Source organism: Leucopleurus acutus (assembly GCF_964270905.1).
Source record: "Leucopleurus acutus genome assembly, chromosome: 1".
NCBI classification, from domain to species: domain Eukaryota; kingdom Metazoa; phylum Chordata; class Mammalia; order Artiodactyla; family Delphinidae; genus Leucopleurus; species Leucopleurus acutus.
The window spans coordinates 120,698,784-120,713,750 of record NC_139142.1 but is presented as its reverse complement, the minus strand read 5'-3'; positions in this window follow the sequence as shown (position 1 = coordinate 120,713,750).

Genomic DNA, 14,967 nt, shown 5'->3' with positions numbered 1-14,967 from the left:
CCCTAACTGCTGGGCTCCTAACTTTTTCTGATATGTGCTAAGTGGTGCAAAGCCACTCCTGCCAGGTTCCCATCCCAATGGGGATGTGGGCCTTCTGTTCTGAGGTCCCAACAGCTGGGCTGCTCACAGGTTCATGATGTGGGCCCTCTGCTGTGAGTTCACTGCGGCCTGGATCCCATAGCCTCGGTGCTCTGGGCCACTTGCTGGGAGGTTCCAACTGCTGGATTCCTCAACTTTTATATTCTATGGACCCTGTGTTGTGAGGCCAGTCCTGCCAGCCTCATTCCGAACCCCTTGGTGATGTGGTTCCTCTGGTTTGAGGACACATGTGCTGGGATCCTCACCTTTCGATGATGTTGTCCCACTGGTGTGGGGACACTCCTGCCTGGTTCCCATCCCCTTGGTGATGTGGGCCCTCTGGTGAGAGTCTGATCCTGGCTGTGTTCCTCACCCTTCTGTGAGGTGGGCCCTCTGCTGTGAGGTCACTCCTGCCAGACTGGCACACATCGCCTTGGCGACGTTGGCCCTCTGGTGGCAGCTGGAGCCTGCTGGGAGCCTCCTCCTCTCGGTGATGAGTGCCCTCTAGCGTCAGGCCCTAACTTCTGAGCACCCCACGTTTTCTGATGTGAGCCCAGTGATGCCAGGACACTCCTGTCATGTTCCCATCACCATGGGGATGTGGGCCTTCTGCTCTGAGGTCCCAATGTCTGGGTTGCTCACAGTTTCATGATGTGGGCTGTCTGGTGTTAGTTCACTCTGGCCTGGTTCCTCTAGCCTCTGTGCTCTGGGCCGCCTGCTGGGAGGTTCCAACTGCTGGATTCCTCACCTTTCTTATTTTTGGGCCCTCTGTTATGAGGCTCCTCCTGCCTGCCTCACTCCCAGCCCCTTGGTGATGGGTGTCCTATGGTTTGAAGCCACATGTTCTGGGTTCCTCACCTTTAGATGATGTGGCCCTACTCATGTGAGGACACTCCTGCCTGGTTCCAATCCATTTGGTGATGTGGGCCCTCTGGTGCGAGTCTGATCCTGACTGGGTTCGTCACACTTCTCTGAGGTGGGCCCTCTGCTGTGAGGTCATTCGTGCCTGGTTGGCACACATCGCCTTGGCGACGTCAGCCCTCTGGTGGCAGTTGGAGCCTGCTGGGAGCCTCCTTCCCTTGGTGATGAGGGTCCTCTGGCGTCAGGCCCTAACTGCTGGTCGCCCAAAATTTTCTGATACGTTCTCAGTGGTGCGAGGACACTCCTACCAGAATTCCATCCCCATGGGGATGTGGGCCTCCTGCTCTGAGGTCCCAATGGTTGGGTTGCTCAGTTTCATGACATGGGCCCTCTTCTGTGAGTTCACTGTGGCCTGGATCCCATAGCCTCGGTGCTCTGGGCCGCCTGCTGGGAGGTTCCAACTGCTGGATTCCTCACTTTTTTATTCTATGTGCCCAGTGTTGTGAGGTTACTCCTGCCTGCCTCACTCCGAGGTCCTTGGTGATGTGGGTCCTCTGGTTTGAGGACACATGTGCTGAGTACCTCAGCTTTCGATGATGTGGCCCCACTGATGTGAAGACACTCCTGCCTGGTTCCCATCCCCTTGGTGATGTGGGCCCTCTGGTGAGAGTCTGATGTTGGCTGGGTTTCTCACCCTTCTGTGAGGTGGGACCTCTGCTGTGAGGTAACTCCTGCCTGGCATGCTCACGTTGCCTTGGCAATGTGAGCCCTCAGGTGGCAGTTGGAGCCTGCTGGGAATCTCCTCCCCTCAGTTATGAGAGCTCTGGATAAAACACATATGCCCTTTTTTGCCAAGTGCATAATTTTCCAAGTTCTGTCTCTTTTCCTATGCTTTAAGAGCTACTCCCGTGTACGTTCTGAAATCAGTTTCCAGCAATTCTGCCCGGCATTCAAGTCCTCATCGCAGCCTTACTTCAGTATAATTTTGGATGATAGCTGTCATTTATAACTCCGCAGGTTTCTGAATTACAGTGCCCCTGAGCTGCTTTCTTCAACTCGCTTTCTTGTGAGCTGGCCGCAACACCGCAGGATCTCCTCAGGCCCTAATCTAGTTCCAGCATGGCACGCAGAGCCTTTGGTTCATTTATCTTCCTGGTGGGAAATGAGAGTTAAATTTGCCCGTCCAGACACCTACAGATAGTCTCCCATTGCTTCTCCTTATTCCTGTTCATCTTCCGAAGAAATTGCAAACTGGGCCAAACAGGAGGTTAAAGGCACTGACTCTCCAAGTGGGGAGAGTGTTAGTAAAGCGTCTGGAATGTTGCACCCGAGTACCAGGGGACGAAAACTGAGACACATTTGAACACGTTTCCCGATCACACGGTGGATCATACTCTTGGTTCCACATGCATGTTTTAGCTGAAGGAAGAATCCCTTAAACATGGAGAGTTGAGACCCATGGAATGGGTACCATGCAATATGACTTCAAAGGGTCTGCATTTGCTCACCAAACCTCACCAATCCTATCACTGCTGCGTTTATGCCACTGTACACACGCTTCATTCTCTTCCGGAGACATATAAATCCATAGGTTTTAAGATTCTTACTAGTCAGGTATATTGTTAGGCGTTTAATATGGGGTGTTGAGTCCACTTCGTTGAGCAAGGAGTAGCTCTTGTCTATTACATATTTGGCTTATGGAACGGTATCTGTGCTAATTTCAATCTCTGGTTTTATGCAGCACCCCAACTCACCTTTCCCCTTAAGCAAGTATAAGTTGGTTTTCTACATTTGACACCCTGTTCTGTTTTGTAATTCAGTTCCTGTGTAGCCAAGTTTACATTCCATGTAGTAGTGATATCTTATGATGTTTCTTTTTCTGTGTGACTTATTTCACTTAGAATCATCGTACCTGAATCCACTCATTATGCTGCTACGGACCTGATGACATAGATTTCATTGCTGAGTGATATTGCATTGTACGTAAGTACCACAACTTCTTTATCCATTTTTCGGTTTTGTGATATTGAACTTGTACCGTAAACAAGATTCTTGTAAACAGAGCCGTCCCAAACTTTGGGGTGGCTGTGTCTTTTTGATTTTAATTTCCCTAAGCTATAGGACCATAAGTGGAAGTGCCCTAGGCTCTGTTGCTTGTTTTTTAGATGTTTCAGGAAACACCATACACTTCTCCAGAGTGGCTGTTGGCAATTTACATCCCGCCCACCAGCATAACAAGGCTCCCAGTTCTCCATGGCCTGTCCTGCCTTTCTGGATTTTACACTTTTTTCAGATGGCCCTTTTGACCGGGGGGCAGTGAGACTTCATTGTAGTGCAGATTTCCTTTGCAAGCTTGCTTGGTTGGCCAAAAAGGGCGTATGCGTTTTTTCCTGAATATATTCAGGAAAAAACGCATACGCCCTTTTTGGCCAAGTGCATCATTGTGGACGTTCTGCCTCTTTTCCTATGTTTTACATGCAATTCCCGTCTACCTCCTGAAATCGGTTTCCTGCAATTCTGCCCCGCTTTCAAGTCCTCTTGGCAGCCTTACTTCAATATATTTTTGGACGATAGCTGTCATTTATAACTCTGCAGGATTGTGAATTACAGAGCCCCTGAGCTCCTTTCTTCAACTCGCTTTCTTGTGAGCTGGCCGCAACACTGCAGGATTGCTTCAGGCCGTAGTTTGGTTCCGGCATCGCATGCTGAGCCTTTGGTTAATTCCTCTTCCTGGTGGGAAATGAGAGTTAAATTTGCCCGTCCTCACAGCTCCAGCTAGTCTCTCATTGGTTCTCCCTCTTCCTGTTCATCTTACGCAGAAATTGTAAACTGGGCCAAACAGGAGGTTAAAGGCACTGACTCTCCAAGTGGGGAGAGTGTTAGTAAAGCGTCTGGAATGTTGCACCCGAGTACCACGGAACGAAAACTGAGACACATTTGAACACGTTTCCCGATCACATGGTGGATCATTCTCTGTGTTCCACATGCATGTTTTAGCTGAAGGAAGAATCCCTTAAACCTGGAGAGTTGAGACCCATGGAATGGGTACCATGCAATATGACTTCAAAGAGTCTGCATTTGCTCACCGAACTTCACCAATCCTATCACTGCTGCGTTTATGCCACTGTACACACGCTTGATTCTCTTTCGGAGATATATAAATCCATAGGTTTTAAGATTCTTACTAGTCAGGTATATTGTTAGGCGTTTAATATGGGGTGTTGAGTCCACTTCGCTGAGCAAGGAGTAGCTCTTGTCTATTACATATTTGGCTTATGGAACGGTATCTGTGCTAATTTCAATCTCTGGTTTTATGCCGCACCCCAACTCACCTTTCCCCTTAAGCAAGCATAAGTTGGTTTTCTACATTTGAGACCCTGTTCTGTTTTGTAATTCAGTTCCTGTGTAGCCAAGTTTACATTCCGTGTAGTAGTGATACCTTATGATGTTTCTTTTTCTGTGTGACTGATTTCACTTAGAATCATCCTACCTGAATCCACTCATTATGCTGCTACGGGCCTGATGACATAGATTTCATTGCTGAGTGATATTGCATTGTACGTAATTCCCACAACTTCCTTATCCATTTTTCGCTTTCTGTGATATTGAACTTGTACCGTAAACGAGGTTCTTGTAAACAAAGCCGGCCCAAACTTTGGGGTGGCTGTGTCTTTTTGATTTTAATTTCCCTAAGCTATAGGACCATAAGTGGAAGTGCCCTAGGCTCTGTTGCTTTGTTTTTTAGATGTTTCAGGAAACACAATACACTTCTCCAGAGTGGCTGTTGGCAATTTACATCCCGCCCATCAGCATAACAAGGTTCCCAGTTCTCCATGGCCTGTCCTGCCTTTCTGGATTTTACACTTTTTTCAGATAACCCTTTTGACCGGGGGGCAGTGAGACTTCATTGTAGTGCAGATTTCCTTTGCAAACTTGCTTGGTTGGCCAAAACGGGCGTATGCGTTTTTTCCTGTATATATTCAGGAAAAAACGCATATGCCCTTTTTGGCCAAGTGCATCATTGTGGACGTTCTGCCTCTTTTCCTATGCTTTACATGCAATTCCAGTCTACCTCCTGAAATCGGTTTCCTGCAATTCTGCCCCGCTTTCAGGTCCTCTTGGCAGCCTTCCTTCAATATATTTTTGGAAGATAGCTGTCATTTATAACTCTGCAGGATTGTGAATTACAGTGCCCCTGAGCTCCTTTCTTCAACTCGCTTTCTTGTGAGCTGGCCGCAACACCGCAGGATTGCTTCAGGCCCTAGTGTGGTTCCGGCACGGCACGCTGAGCCTTTGGTTAATTCCTCTTCCTGGTGGGAAATGAGAGTTAAATTTGCCCGTCCACACACCTCCAGCTAGTCTCTCATTGGTTCTCCCTATTCCTGTACATTTTCCGCAGAAATTGCAAACTGGGCCAAACAGGAGTTTAAAGGCACTGACTCTCCAAGTGGGGAGAGTGTTAGTAAAGCGTCTTGAATGTTGCACCCGAGTACCAGGGGACGAAAACTGAGACACATTTGAACACGTTTCCTGATCACACGGTGGATCATACTCTGTGTTCCACATGCATGTTTCAGCTGAAGGAAGAATCCCTTAAACCTGGAGAGTTGAGACCCATGGAATGGGTACCATGCAATATGACTTCAAAGGGTCTGCATTTGCTCACCGAACCTCACCAATCCTATCACTGCTGCGTTTATGCCACCGTACACACGCTTGATTCTCTTTCGGAGACATATAAATCCGTAGGTTTTAAGATTATTTCTAGTCAGGTATATTCTTAGGCGTTTAATATGGGGTGTTGAGTCCACTGCGTTGAGCAAGGAGTAGCTCTTGTCTATTACATATTTGGCTTATGGAACGGTATCTGTGCTAATTTCAATCTCTGGTTTCATGCAGCACCCCAACTCACCTTTCCCCTCAAGCAAGCATAAGTTGGTTTTCTACATTTGAGACCCTGTTCTGTTTTGTAATTCAGTTCTTGTGTAGCCAAGTTTACCTTCCTTGTAGTAGTGATATCTTATGGTGTTTCTTTTTCTGTGTGACTTATTTCACTTAGAATCATCATACCTGAATCCACTCATTATGCTGCTACGGGCCTGATGACATAGATTTCATTGCTGAGTGATATTGCATTGTACGTAAGTACCAGAACTTCTTTATCCATTTTTCGCTTTCTGTGATATTGAACTTGTACCGTAAACGAGGTTCTTGTAAACAGAGCCGTCCCAAACTTTGGGGTGGCTGTGTCTTTTTGATTTTAATTTCCCTAAGCTATAGGACCATAAGTGGAAGTGCCCTAGGCTCTGTGGCTTAGTTTTTTAGATGTTTCAGGAAACACCATACACTTCCCCAGAGTGGCTGTTGGCAATTTACATCCCGCCCATCAGCATATCAAGGCTCCCAGTTCTGCATGGCCTGTCCTGCCTTTCTGGATTTTACACTTTTTTCAGATGGCCCTTTTGACCGGGGGGCAGTGAGACTTCATTGTAGTGCAGATTTCCTTTGCAAGCTTGCTTGGTTGGCCAAAAAGGGCGTATGCGTTTTTTCCTGAATATATTCAGGAAAAAACGCATACGCCCTTTTTGGCCAAGTGCATCATTGTGGACGTTCTGCCTCTTTTCCTATGCTTTACATGCAATTCCTGTCTACCTCCTGAAATCGGTTTCCTGCAATCCTGCCCCGCTTTCATGTCCTCTTGGCAGCCTTACTTCAATATATTTTTGGACGATAGCTGTCATTTATAACTCTGCTGGTTTGTGAATTACAGTGCCCCTGAGCTCCTTTCTTCAACTCGCTTTCTTGTGAGCTGGCCGCAACACCGCAGGATTGCTTCAGGCCCTAGTGTGGTTCCGGCACGGCATGCTGAGCCTTTGGTTAATTCCTCTTTCTGGTGGGAAATGAGAGTTAAATTTGCCCGTCCAGACACCTCCAGCTAGTTTCTCATTGGTTCTCCCTATTCCTGTACATTTTCCGCAGAAATTGCAAACTGGGCCAAACAGGAGTTTAAAGACACTGACTCTCCAAGAGGGGAGAGAGTTAGTAAAGCGTCTTGAATGTTGCACCCGAGTACCAGGGGATGAAAACTGAGACACATTTGAACACGTTTCCTGATCACACGGTGGATCATACTCTGTGTTCCACATGCATGTTTCAGCTGAAGGAAGAATCCCTTAAACCTGGAGAGTTGAGACCCATGGAATGGGTACCGTGCAGTATGACTTCAAAGGGTCTGCATTTGCTCACCGAACCTCACAAATCCTATCACTGCTGCGTTTATGCCGCTGTACACACGCTTGATTCTCTTTCGGAGACATATAAATCCACAGGTTTTAAGATTCTTACTAGTCAGGTGTATTCTTAGGCGTTTAATATGGGGTGTTGAGTCCACTTCGTTGAGCAAGGAGTAGCTCTTGTCTATTACATATTTGGCTTATGGCACGGTATCTGTGCTAATTTCAATCTCTGGTTTCATGCAGCACCCCAACTCACCTTTCCCCTTAAACAAGCATAAGTTGGTTTTCTACATTTGAGACCCTGTTCTGTTTTGTAATTCAGTTCCTGTGTAGCCAAGTTTACATTCCGTGTAGTAGTGATATCTTATGATCTTTCTTTTTCTGTGTGACTTATTTCACTTAGAATCATCGTACCTAAATCCACTCATTATGCTGCGACGGGCCTGATGACATAGATTTCATTGCTGAGTGATATTGCATTGTACGTAAGTACCAAAACTTCTTTATCCATTTTTCGCTTTCTGTGATATTGAACTTGTACCGTAAACGAGGTTCTTGTAAACAGAGCCGTCCCAAACTTTGGGGTGGCTGTGTCTTTTTGATTTTAATTTCCCTAAGCTATAGGACCATAAGTGAAAGTGCCCTAGGCTCTGTTGCTTTGTTTTTTAGATGTTTCAGGAAACACCATACACTTCTCCAGAGTGGCTGTTGGCAATTTACATCCCGCCCATCAGCATAACAAAGCTCCCAGTTCTCCCTGGCCTGTCCTGCCTTTCTGGATTTTACACTTTTTTCAGATGGCCCTTTTGACCGGGGGCAGTGAGACTTCATTGTAGTGCAGATTTCCTTTGCAAGCTTTCTTGGTTGGCCAAAAAGGGCGTATGCGTTTTTTCCTGAATATATTCAGGGAAAAACACATACGCCCTTTTTGGCCAAGTGCATCATTGTGGACGTTCTGCCTCTTTTCCTATGCTTTACATGCAATTCCCGTCTACCTCCTGAAATCGGTTTCCTGCAATTCTGCCCCGCTTTCAAGTCCTCTTGGCAGCCTTACTTCAATATATTTTTGGACGATAGCTGTCATTTATAACTCTGCAGGTTTGTGAATTACAGTGCCCCTGAGCTCCTTTCTTCAACTCGCTTTCTTGTGAGCTGGCCGCAACACCGCAGGATTGCTTCAGGCCCTAGTGTGGTTCCGGCACGGCACGCTGAGCCTTTGGTTAATTCCTCTTCCTGGTGGGAAATGAGAGTTAAATTTGCCCGTCCACACACCTCCAGCTAGTCTCTCATTGGTTCTCCCTATTCCTGTACATTTTCCGCAGAAATTGCAAACTGGGCCAAACAGGAGTTTAAAGGCACTGACTCTCCAAGTGGGGAGAGTGTTAGTAAAGCGTCTTGAATGTTGCACCCGAGTACCAGGGGACGAAAACTGAGACACATTTGAACACGTTTCCTGATCACACGGTGGATCATACTCTGTGTTCCACATGCATGTTTCAGCTGAAGGAAGAATCCCTTAAACCTGGAGAGTTGAGACCCATGGAATGGGTACCATGCAATATGACTTCAAAGGGTCTGCATTTGCTCACCGAACCTCACCAATCCTATCACTGCTGCGTTTATGCCACCGTACACACGCTTGATTCTCTTTCGGAGACATATAAATCCGTAGGTTTTAAGATTATTTCTAGTCAGGTATATTCTTAGGCGTTTAATATGGGGTGTTGAGTCCACTTCGTTCAGCAAGGAGTAGCTCTTGTCTATTGCATATTTGGCTTATGGAACGGTATCTGTGCTATTTTCAATCTCTGGTTTCATGCAGCACCCCAACTCACCTTTTCCCTTAAGCAAGCATAAGTTGGTGTTCTACATTTGAGAACCTGTTCTGTTTTGTAATTCAGTTCCTGTGTAGCCAAGTTTATATTCCGTGTAGTAGTGATATCTTATGATGTTTCTTTTTCTCTGTGACTTATTTCACTTAGAATCATCGTACCTGAATCCACTCATTATGCTGCGACGGGCCTGATGACAAGATTTCATTGCTGAGTGATATTGCATTGTACGTAAGTACCACAACTTCTTTATCCATTTTTCGGTTTTGTGATATTGAACTTGTACCGTAAACAAGATTCTTGTAAACAGAGCCGTCCCAAACTTTGGGGTGGCTGTGTCTTTTTGATTTTAATTTCCCTAAGCTATAGGACCATAAGTGGATGTGCCCTAGGCTCTGTTGCTTGTTTTTTAGATGTTTCAGGAAACACCATACACTTCTCCAGAGTGGCTGTTGGCAGTTTACATCCCGCCCATCAGCATAACAAGGCTCCCAGTTCTCCATGGCCTGTCCTGCCTTTCTGGATTTTACACTTTTTTCAGATGGCCCTTTTGACCGGGGGCAGTGAGACTTCATTGTAGTGCAGATTTCCTTTGCAAGCTTGCTTGGTTGGCCAAAAAGGGCGTATGCGTTTTTTCCTGAATATATTCAGGAAAAAACGCATACGCCCTTTTTGGCCAAGTGCATCATTGTGGACGTTCTGCCTCTTTTCCTATGCTTTACATGCAATTTCCGTCTACCTCCTGAAATCGGTTTCCTGCAATTCTGCCCCGCTTTCAAGTCCTCTTGGCAGCCTTACTTCAATATATTTTTGGACGATAGCTGTCATTTATAACTCTGCAGGTTTGTGAATTACAGTGCCCCTGAGCTCCTTTCTTCAACTCGCTTTCTTGTGAGCTGGCCGCAACACCGCAGGATTGCTTCAGGCCCTAGTGTGGTTCTGGCACGGCACGCTGAGCCTTTGGTTAATTCCTCTTCCTGGTGGGAAATGAGAGTTAAATTTGCCCGTCCACACACCTCCAGCTAGTCTCTCATTGGTTCTCCCTATTCCTGTACATTTTCCGCAGAAATTGCAAACTGGGCCAAACAGGAGTTTAAAGGCACTGACTCTCCAAGTGGGGAGAGTGTTAGTAAAGCGTCTTGAATGTTGCACCCGAGTACCAGGGGACGAAAACTGAGACACATTTGAACACGTTTCCTGATCACACGGTGGATCATACACTGTGTTCCACATGCATGTTTCAGCTGAAGGAAGAATCCCTTAAACCTGGAGAGTTGAGACCCATGGAATGCGTACCATGCAGTATGACTTCAAAGGGTCTGCATTTGCTCACCGAACCTCACCAATCCTATCACTGCTGCGTTTATGCCGCCGTACACACGTTTGATTCTCTTTCGGAGACATATAAATCCACAGGTTTTAAGATTCTTACTAGTCAGGTGTATTCTTAGGCGTTTAATATGGGGTGTTGAGTACACTTCGTTTAGCAAGGAGTAGCTCTTGTCTATTACATATTTGGCTTATGGCACGGTATCTGTGCTAATTTCAATCTCTGGTTTCATGCAGCACCCCAACTCAGCTTTCCCCTTAAGCAAGCATAAGTTGGTTTTCTACATTTGAGACCCTGTTCTGTTTTGTAATTCAGTTCCTGTGTATCCAAGTTTACATTCCGTGTAGTAGTGATATCTTATGATCTTTCTTTTTCTGTGTGACTTATTTCACTTAGAATCATCGTACCTAAATCCACTCATTATGCTGCGACGGGCCTGATGACATAGATTTCATTGCTGAGTGATATTGCATTGTACGTAAGTACCACAACTTCTTTATCCATTTTTCGCTTTCTGTGATATTGAACTTGTACCGTAAACGAGGTTCTTGTAAACAGAGCCGGCCCAAACTTTGGGGTGGCTGTGTCTTTCTGATTTTAATTTCCCTAAGCTATAGGACCATAAGTGGAAGTGCCCTAGGCTCTGTTGCTTTGTTTTTTAGATGTTTCAGGAAACACCATACACTTCTCCAGAGTGGCTGTTGGCAATTTACATCCCGCCCACCGGCATAACAAGGCTCCCAGTTCTCCATGGCCTGTCCTGCCTTTCTTGATTTTACACTTTTTTCAGATGGCCTTTTTGACCGTGGGGCAGTGAGACTTCATTGTAGTGCAGATTTCCTTTGCAAGCTTGCTTGGTTGGCCAAAAAGGGCGTATGCGTTTTTTCCTGAATATATTCAGGAAAAAACGCATACGCCCTTTTTGGCCAAGTGCATCATTGTGGACGTTCTGCCTCTTTTCCTATGCTGTACATGCAATTCCCGTCTACCTCCTGAAATCGGTTTCCTGCAATTCTGCCCCGCTTTCAAGTCCTCTTGGCAGCCTTACTTCAATATATTTTTGGACGATAGCTGTCCTTTATAACTCTGCAGGTTTGTGAATTACAGTGCCCCTGAGCTCCTTTCTTTAACTTGCTTTCTTGTGAGCTGGCCGCAACACCGCAGGATTGTTTCAGGCCCTAGTGTGGTTCCGGCACGGCACGCTGAGCCTTTGGTTAATTCCTCTTCCTGGTGGGAAATGAGAGTTAAATTTGCCCGTCCAGACACCTCCAGCTAGTCTCTCTTTGGTTCTCCCTATTCCTGTACATTTTCCGCAGAAATTGCAAACTGGGCCAAACAGGAGTTTAAAGACAGTGACTCTCCAAGTGGGGAGAGTGTTAGTAAAGCGTCTTGAATGTTGCACCCGAGTACCAGGGGACGAAAACTGAGACACATTTGAACACGTTTCCCGATCACACGGTGGATCATAATCTGTGTTCCACATGCATGTTTCAGCTGAAGGAAGAATCCCTTAAACCTGGAGAGTTGAGAGCCATGGAATGGGGACCATGCAGTATGACTTCAAAGGGTCTGCATTTGCTCACCGAACCTCACCAATCCTATCACTGCTGCGTTTATGCAGCCGTACACACGCTTGATTCTCTTTCGGAGACATATAAATCCGTAGGTTTTAAGATTATTTCTAGTCAGGTATATTCTTAGGCGTTTAATATGGGGTGTTGAGTCCACTTCGTTGAGCAAGGAGTAGCTCTTGTCTATTACATATTTGGCTTATGGAACGGTATCTGTGCTAATTTCAATCTCTGGTTTCATGCAGCACCCCAACTCACCTTTCCCCTCAAGCAAGCATAAGTTGGTTTTCTACATTTGAGACCCTGTTCTGTTTTGTAATTCAGTTCTTGTGTAGCCAAGTTTACCTTCCGTGTAGTAGTGATATCTTATGGTGTTTCTTTTTCTGTGTGACTTATTTCACTTAGAATCATCATACCTGAATCCACTCATTATGCTGCTACGGGCCTGATGACATAGATTTCATTGCTGAGTGATATTGCATTGTACGTAAGTACCACAACTTCTTTATCCATTTTTCGCTTTCTGTGATATTGAACTTGTACCGTAAACGAGGTTCTTGTAAACAGAGCCGTCCCAAACGTTGGGGTGGCTGTGTCTTTTTGATTTTAATTTCCCTAAGCTATAGGACCATAAGTGGAAGTGCCCTAGGCTCTGTTGCTTTGTTTTTTAGATGTTTCAGGAAACACCATACACTTCTCCAGAGTGGCTGTTGGCAATTTACATCCCGCCCACCAGCATAACAAGGCTCCCAGTTCTCCATGGCCTGTCCTGCCTTTCTGGATTTTACACTTTTTTCAGATGGCCCTTTTGACCGGGGGGCAGTGAGACTTCATTGTAGTGCAGATTTCCTTTGCAAGCTTTCTTGGTTGGCCAAAAAGGGCGTATGCGTTTTTTCCTGAATATATTCAGGAAAAAACGCATACGCCCTTTTTGGCCAAGTGCATCATTGTGGACGTTCTGCCTCTTTTCCTATGCTTTACATGCAATTCCCGTCTACCTCCTGAAATCGGTTTCCTGCAATTCTGCCCCGCTTTCAAGTCCTCTTGGCAGCCTTACTTCAATATATTTTTGGACGATAGCTGTCATTTATAACTCTGCAGGTTTGTGAATTACAGTGCCCCTGAGCTCCTTTCTTCAACTCGCTTTCTTGTGAGCTGGCCGCAACACCGCAGGATTGCTTCAGGCCCTAGTGTGCTTCCGGCATGGCATGCTGAGCCTTTGGTTAATTCTTCTTCTTGGTGGGAAATGAGAGTTAAATTTGCCCGTCCAGACACCTCCAGCTAGTTTCTCATTGGTTCTCCCTATTCCTGTACATTTTCCGCAGAAATTGCAAACTGGGCCATACAGGAGGTTAAAGGCACTGACTCTCCAAGTGGGGAGAGTGTTAGTAAAGCGTCTGGAGTGTTGCACCCGAGTACCAGGGGACGAAAACTGAGACACATTTGAACACGTTTCCTGATCACACGGTGGATCATAATCTGTGTTCCACATGCATGTTTTAGCTGAAGGAAGAATCCCTTAAACCTGGAGAGTTGAGACCCATGGAATGGGTACCATGCAATATGACTTCAAAGGGTCTGCATTTGCTCACCGAACCTCACCAATCCTATCACTGCTGCGTTTATGCCGCTGTACACACGCTTGATTCTCTTTCGGAGACATATAAATCCGTAGTTTTTAAGATTATTTCTAGTCAGGTGTATTCTTAAGCGTTTAATATGGGGTGTTGAGTCCACTTCGTTGAGCAAGGAGTAGCTCTTGTCTATTACATATTTGGCTTATGGAACGGTATCTGTGCTAATTTCAATCTCTGGTTTCATGCAGCACCCCAACTCACCTTTCCCCTTAAGCAAGCATAAGTTGGTTTTCTACATTTGACACCCTGTTCTGTTTTGTAATTCAGTTCCTGTGTAGCCAAGTTTACATTCCGTGTAGTAGTGATATCTTATGGTGTTTCTTTTCCTGTGTGACTTATTTCACTTAGAATCATCATACCTGAATCCACTCATTATGCTGCTACGGGCCTGATGACATAGATTTCATTGCTGAGTGATATTGCATTGTACGTAAGTACCACAACTTCTTTATCCATTTTTCGCTTTCTGTGATATTGAACTTGTACCGTAAACGAGGTTCTTGTAAACAGAGCCGTCCCAAACTTTGGGGTGGCTGTGTCTTTTTGATTTTAATTTCCCTAAGCTATAGGACCATAAGTGGAAGTGCCCTAGGCTCTGTTGCTTTGTTTTTTAGATGTTTCAGGAAACACCATACACTTCTCAAGAGTGGCTGTTGGCAATTTACATCCCGCCCATCAGCATAACAAAGCTCCCAGTTCTCCCTGGCCTGTCCTGCCTTTCTGGATTTTACACTTTTTTCAGATGGCCCTTTTGACCGGGGGCAGTGAGACTTCATTGTAGTGCAGATTTCCTTTGCAAGCTTTCTTGGTTGGCCAAAAAGGGCGTATGCGTTTTTTCCTGAATATATTCAGGGAAAAACGCATACGCCCTTTTTGGCCAAGTGCATCATTGTGGACGTTCTGCCTCTTTTCCTATGCTTTACATGCAATTCCCGTCTACCTCCTGAAATCGGTTTCCTGCAATTCTGCCCCGCTTTCAAGTCCTCTTGGCAGCCTTACTTCAATATATTTTTGGACGATAGCTGTCATTTATAACTCTGCAGGTTTGTGAATTACAGTGCCCCTGAGCTCCTTTCTTCAACTCGCTTTCTTGTGAGCTGGCCGCAACACCGCAGGATTGCTTCAGGCCCTAGTGTGGTTCCGGCACGGCACGCTGAGCCTTTGGTTAATTCCTCTTCCTGGTGGGAAATGAGAGTTAAATTTGCCCGTCCACACACCTCCAGCTAGTCTCTCATTGGTTCTCCCTATTCCTGTACATTTTCCGCAGAAATTGCAAACTGGGCCAAACAGGAGTTTAAAGGCACTGACTCTCCAAGTGGGGAGAGTGTTAGTAAAGCGTCTTGAATGTTGCACCCGAGTACCAGGGGACGAAAACTGAGACACATTTGAACACGTTTCCTGATCACACGGTGGATCATACTC